We start from the raw sequence: 7,500 nt of genomic DNA, 5'->3' as shown, positions 1-7,500 counted from the left end.
AAGAGAGAAAGGGATAGAAAGAAAGGAAATAAAGAAAGAGTAGCTGGAGGGAATGAGTGAAAAGGGAGACAAACAAGAGAGAAAAAGGGAAAGAGTAAAGAAAGTAAAGAAGACAGAGAGAAAAGGAAAGGGGAGATGAGGGACGAAAAGGGGAGATAAGGAGGAAATAAAAAGAGGGAAAGGATTTGGTGAAAGAGAGAGGGGGAGGGGGGTTGACGGAGGGGAATGAGCAGGGGGGGAGGGGGGGGACATGGGAAAGGGTTCACATCGTCATTGAAGAAGGTTTGTTTGTCAATATACTCGTTTGTTCGTAAGTATGTTTGTAAGTGTTTGTGTGTGTTTATGTATGTATTTGTCTGCCTTTTTTGTATGTGTGTGTGTATGTTTATGTAAGTATGTATGTGTGTGTCTTTTTTGTATGTGTGAGTGTATCTGTTTGTGTGTGTGTGTGTTTATGTATGCATGTATTTGCGTGTGTCTTTTTTGTGTGTATGTGTGTGTGTGCGAGTGTTTATGTATGCATTTGTTTGCATGTGATTTTGTGCGTTTGTATGTGTGTGTGTGTGTTTATGTATGCATGTGTTTGTGTGTGTCTTTTTGTGTCTCCATGCGTCTGTGTGTATTTTGCGCCATACATCTTCGTGAGTTTCTGAACCAGCAATTCCCTGAAAAATTCCGGTCCGCTGAAGAAGAAAAAAAAATCGTAGGAATCTGAGATGCGTTCGTTAATAGCGCTGCGACCGTCACCTCCACACAGCTGGCATCTAACCCGTGTTTATGAGACGAATTCTCATCCACACGCAACGTTTGCAATGAGCATCTCAGAACGAATTCTCATCCACATGCAACGTTATTCTCATCCACACGCAACGTTTGCAATGAGCATCTCAGAACGAATTCTCATCCACATGCAACGTTATTCTCATCCACATGCAACGTTATTCTCATCCACACGCAACGCTTCCAATGAGCATCTCAGAACGAATCCTCATCCACATACAACGTTCACAATAAGCATCTCAGAACGAATCTTCATCCACATGCAACGTTATTCTCATCCACATGCAACATTATTCTCATCCACATGCAACGCTTCCAATGAACACAGAACGACTCCTCATCCACATGCAACGTTATTCTCATCCACATGCAACATTATTCTCATCCACATGCAACATCATTCTCATCCACATGCAACATTATTCTCATCCACATGCAACGTTATTCTCATCCACACGCAACGTTTGCAATGAGCATCTCAGAACGAATCCTCATCCACATACAACGTTTCCAATGAACATAGAACGAATCCTCATCCACATGCAACGTTATTCTCATCCACATGCAACGCTTCCAATGAGCATCCCAGAACGAATCCCCATCCACATAAAACCTTTCCATTGGGCATCGTTAAGGCAGCATACACGTCTTTTTCCCTTTCTCTCCAAAGGGCATGGCAACAACAGGATCTTCACCCAAGTTTCACCTTTCCGTCGTGCCACGCCTTCCACACATCGGGATCCCTTGCTAACAGGATCATCTTGGACAACACCTACTTAAGGATTTAACTCTCTCTGGGTCTTCGTCTGGAGCTCCCACTCCTCCTGCGCTCGAGATGGGAAAGATCATCGAGCTTTTGTTTAACTTTTGTTTGTTGCTTTCTTGTTATTATGCTTTTTCTGCTTCTGGTTCTTGTTCTTTTTTTCGTCACTTTTTTCTTCTTCTTCGATTTCTTAATCTTCTTCTGCTTCATTATCATCATTATCATTATCATCATCATCATCATCATCACCATCATCATCATCATCATCATCATCATCATCATCATCATCATCACCATCATCATCATCATCATCATCACCGTCATCATCATCATCCTCTTCTTCATCTCCTCCTCATCCTCAATCCTCTTTTTTCTTTTCCTTTCTCTCCTTTTTTACTCCCTCTCGCTGATCGGTACTTTCGGGTCACTGACGGCGATGCCTCCCCCACCAGCAGGCGAACGTACAAAAGCGAAACGGAGATCAGCTGGAACAACGCCGATGTTGACGCGACGACCTAGAATAAGAGCTCCAGGTAAGCGCCTCATAGCAGCTCCCCCTCGAGTAACGCTACGATGAACGCGCCTCAACTAGCAGCTCCCCCTCGAGTAACGCTACGATGACTGCGCCTCAACTAGCAGCTCCCCCTCGAGGAACGCTACGATGAATGCGCCTCAGCTAGCAGCTCCCCCTCGAGTAACGCTACGATGAATGCGCCTCAGCTAGCAGCTCCCCCTCGAGTACCGCCACGATGACTGCGCCTCAACTAGCAGCTCCCCCTCGAGTAACGCTACGACGAATGCGCCTCAACTAGCAGCTCCCCCTCGAGTAACGCTACGACGAATGCGCCTCAACTAGCAGCTCCCCCTCGAGTACCGCTACGATGAATGCGCCTCAACTAGCAGCTCCACCTCGAGGAACGCTACGACGAATGCGCCTCAACTAGCAGCTCCCCCTCGAGTAACGCTACGATGAATGCGCCTCAACTAGCAGCTCCCCCTCGAGTACCGCCACGATGACTGCGCCTCAACTAGCAGCTCCCCCTCGAGTAACGCTACGATGAATGCGCCTCAACTAGCAGCTCCCCCTCGAGGAACGCTACGATGAATGCGCCTCAGCTAGCAGCTCCCTCTCGAGTACCGCCACGATGACTGCGCCTCAACTAGCAGCTCCCCCTCGAGGAACGCTACGGTGAATGCGCCTCAACTAGCAGCTCCCCCTCGAGTAACGCTACGATGACTGCGCCTCAACTAGCAGCTCCCCCTCGAGTAACGCTACGATGACTGCGCCTCAACTAGCAGCTCCCCCTCGAGTACCGCTACGATGAATGCGCCTCAACTAGCAGCTCCCCCTCGAGGAACGCTACGATGGACGCGCCTCAACTAGCAGCTCCCCCTCGAGGAACGCCATGATGAATGCGCCTCAACTAGCAGCTCCCCCTCGAGTAACGCTACGATGAACGCGCCTCAACTAGCAGCTCCCCCTCGAGGAACGCTACGATGGATGCGCCTCAACTAGCAGCTCCCCCTCGAGGAACGCTACGATGGATGCGCCTCAACTAGCAGCTCCCCCTCGAGGAACGCTACGATGGATGCGCCTCAACTAGCAGCTCCCCCTCGAGTAACGCTACGATGAATGCGCCTCAACTAGCAGCTCCCCCTCGAGTAACGCTACGATGGATGCGCCTCAACTAGCAGCTCCCCCTCGAGTAACGCTACGATGGATGCGCCTCAACTAGCAGCTCCCCCTCGAGTAACGCTACGATGGATGCGCCTCAACTAGCAGCTCCCCCTCGAGGAACGCTACGATGGATGCGCCTCAACTAGCAGCTCCCCCTCGAGGAACGCTACGATGAACGCGCCTCAACTATCAGCTCCCCCTCGAGGAACGCTACGATGGATGCGCCTCAACTAGCAGCTCCCCCTCGAGGAACGCTACGATGGATGCGCCTCAACTAGCAGCTCCCCCTCGAGGAACGCTACGATGAATGCGCCTCAACGATGGGGCTTTCGTGTGCTCAACGATGGGGCTTTCGTGTGTTCAACGATGGGGCTTTCGTGTGTTCAACGATGGGGCTTTCGTGTGCTCAACGATGGGGCTTCCGTGTGCTCAACGATGGGGCTTCCGTGTGCTCAACGATGGGGCTTTCGTGTGCTCAACGATGGGGCTTTCGTGTGTTCAACGATGGGGCTTTCGTGTGTTCAACGATGGGGCTTTCGTGTGCTCAACGATGGGGCTTCCGTGTGCTCAACGATGGGGCTTCCGTGTGCTCAACGATGGGGCTTTCGTGTGCTCAACGATGGGGCTTTCGTGTGCTCAACGATGGGGCTTCCGTGTGCTCAACGATGGGGCTTTCGTGTGCTCAACGATGGGGCTTCCGTGTGCTCAACGATGGGGCTTCCGTGTGCTCAACGATGGGGCTTCCGTGTGCTCAACGATGGGGCTCTCGTGTGCTCAACGATGGGGCTTTCGTGTGCTCAACGATGGGGCTTTCGTGTGCTCAACGATGGGGCTTTCGTGTGCTCAACGATGGGGCTTTCGTGTGCTCAACGATGGGGCTTTCGTGTGCTCAACGATGGGGCTTTCGTGTGCTCAACGATGGGGCTTCCGTGTGCTCAACGATGGGGCTTCCGTGTGCTCAACGATGGGGCTTCCGTGTGCTCAACGATGGGGCTTTCGTGTGCTCAACGATGGGGCTTCCGTGTGCTCAACGATAGCGATTTCGTGTGCTCAACGATGGGGCTTTCGTGTGCTCAACGATGGGGCTTTCGTGTGCTCAACGATGGGGCTTCCGTGTGCTCAACGATGGGGCTTCCGTGTGCTCAACGATGGGGCTTCCGTGTGCTCAACGATGGGGCTTTCGTGTGCTCAACGATGGGGCTTCCGTGTGCTCAACGATGGGGCTTTTATGTGCTCAACGATGGGGCTTTCGTGTGCTCAACGATGGGGCTTTCGTGTGCTCAACGATGGGGCTTCCGTGTGCTCAACGATGGGGCTCTCGTGTGCTCAACGATGGGGCTTTCGTGTGCTCAACGATGGGGCTTTCGTGTGCTCAACGATGGGGCTTTCGTGTGCTCAACGATGGGGCTTCCGTGTGCTCAACGATGGGGCTTCCGTGTGCTCAACGATGGGGCTTTCGTGTGCTCAACGATGGGGCTTTCGTGTGCTCAACGATGGGGCTTCCGTGTGCTCAACGATGGGGCTTCCGTGTGCTCAACGATGGGGCTTTCGTGTGCTCAACGATGGGGCTTTCGTGTGCTCAACGATGGGGCTTCCGTGTGCTCAACGATGGGGCTTCCGTGTGCTCAACGATGGGGCTTCCGTGTGCTCAACGATGGGGCTTTCGTGTGCTCAACGATGGGGCTTTCGTGTGCTCAACGATGGGGCTTCCGTGTGCTCAACGATGGGGCTTCCGTGTGCTCAACGATGGGGCTTTCGTGTGCTCAACGATGGGGCTTTCGTGTGCTCAACGATGGGGCTTCCGTGTGCTCAACGATGGGGCTTTCGTGTGCTCAACGATGGGGCTTTCGTGTGCTCAACGATGGGGCTTTCGTGTGCTCAACGATGGGGCTTTCGTGTGCTCAACGATGGGGCTTTCGTGTGCTCAACGATGGAGCTTCCGTGTGCTCAACGATGGGGCTTTCGTGTGCTCAACGATGGGGCTTCCGTGTGCTCAACGATGGGGCTTTCGTGTGCTCAACGATGGGGCTTTCGTGTGCTCAACGATGGGGCTTCCGTGTGCTCAACGATGGGGCTTCCGTGTGCTCAACGATGGGGCTTTCGTGTGCTCAACGATGGGGCTTCCGTGTGCTCAACGATGGGGCTTCCGTGTGCTCAACGATGGGGCTTCCGTGTGCTCAACGATGGGGCTTTCGTGTGCTCAACGATGGGGCTTTCGTGTGCTCAACGATGGGGCTTTCGTGTGCTCAACGATGGGGCTTCCGTGTGCTCAACGATGGGGCTTCCGTGTGCTCAACGATGGGGCTTTCGTGTGCTCAACGATGGGGCTTCCGTGTGCTCAACGATGGGGCTTTCGTGTGCTCAACGATGGGCCTTTCGTGTGCTCAACGATGGGCCTTTCGTGTGCTCAACGATGGGGCTTTCGTGTGCTCAACGATGGGGCTTTCGTGTGCTCAACGATGGGGCTTCCGTGTGCTCAACGATGGGGCTTTCGTGTGCTCAACGATGGGGCTTCCGTGTGCTCAACGATGGGGCTTTCGTGTGCTCAACGATGGGGCTTCCGTGTGCTCAACGATGGGGCTTCCGTGTGCTCAACGATGGGGCTTTCGTGTGCTCAACGATGGGGCTTTCGTGTGCTCAACGATGGGGCTTCCGTGTGCTCAACGATGGGGCTTCCGTGTGCTCAACGATGGGGCTTCCGTGTGCTCAACGATGGGGCTTCCGTGTGCTCAACGATGGGGCTTCCGTGTGCTCAACGATGGGGCTTCCGTGTGCTCAACGATGGGGCTCTCGTGTGCTCAACGATGGGGCTTCCGTGTGCTCAACGATGGGGCTTTCGTGTGCTCAACGATGGGGCTTCCGTGTGCTCAACGATGGGGCTTTCGTGTGCTCAACGATGGGGCTTTCGTGTGCTCAACGATGGGGCTTTCGTGTGCTATGGGAATGGCGTGCGTCTTTCGGTCAGCTGTGCGTGCGGAGGTTGGCATTGCGAGGAGGTGCTTTCTTTTCGCTCTCGCCTCCCCGCCCCTCCCTCGGAATATCTGTCTCTGTCTCTGTTTTTTTTTTCTCCGTCTCTCTCTCTCTCTCTCTTTCTTTCTTTTTCTTTCTTTCTCTCTTTCTCTCTCTCTCTCTCTTTGTCTCTCTGCCTTCTCTCTCTCTCTTTGTCTCTCTGCCTTCTCTTTCTCTTTGTCTCTCTGCCTTCTCTCTCTCTTTGTCTCTCTGCCTTCTCTCTCTCTGTGTCTCTCTGCCTTCTCTCTCTCTTTGTCTCTCTGCCTTCTCTCTCTCTCTCTCTCGCTCTTTATCTCTCTCTCTCTCTCTGTTTTCTGTTTGTGTATTTCTACATATTTACTTTTTTCTGGCAGTGAACGGGATCCAAAGTGTTCTTTACTCTGATTTCCAGGAGATATTTGTATAAAAAATGACGACGTCTAAAGTAACGATTTCTTAGTCACGCACTCTTCTATTTTCCCGGATCGTGGTAACTGTCTGAAATTCCTTGTACTTTCTCTGTGTTTCTCCGTATTTCAAGTACACGCGTTCATATAAACATAAATGCACAGAGACAATTAGAATAAAAAAAACACAAAAATGACAGAAATTTAAGAATACAAACAATCAGAAAAAGACACAAAAATGACAGAAAGAAAGAAAGACAAAAATAAAAAAAAATACAAACAATCAGAAAAAAACAAAAATGACAGAAAGAAAGAAAGACAAAAATAAAAAATACAAACAATCAGAAAAAAAGACAAAACATGACAGAAAAAAGAAAGAGACAAATATAAAAGAATACAAACAATCAGATAATTAAAGACAAAAAATGACAGAAAAAAAGAACGACAAATACCAAAAAATACAAACAATCAGATAATTAAAGACAAAAAAAAAAATGACAGAAAGAAAGAAAGAGACAAAGAGGAAAATTTCTTTAAAAAGGCAACCCAACAGACTGTCCATATTCCCAACACGAGCGCTTCTCTGACTCGTGCGAGAGGCGCCAACCGGAACTAAACCCCGAGCGAACGAGAGAGCAAACAGCGCCATCAACGGAGTCGGAAAAGCGGCGCCCGAACGGAAAATCGGACGTCGGGGGAGGCAAGTCGGCGTCGTTCTCCATCGGCGGGATTTAGAGCAAAATATCTGCGTCGAGATTGAGCGACGCAAGATGTTGGCGGAAGGAGGAAATGGCGGAAACTGAACTGAAACTATATATATATATATATATATATATATATATATATATATATATATATATATATATATACATATATATATATAT

The sequence above is a fragment of the Penaeus vannamei genome, chromosome 31 (assembly GCF_042767895.1).
Source record: "Penaeus vannamei isolate JL-2024 chromosome 31, ASM4276789v1, whole genome shotgun sequence".
Taxonomy (NCBI): Eukaryota; Metazoa; Arthropoda; class Malacostraca; order Decapoda; family Penaeidae; genus Penaeus; species Penaeus vannamei.
The sequence above is the reverse complement of the archived record's forward strand: the minus strand, read 5'-3'. Positions refer to the sequence as shown.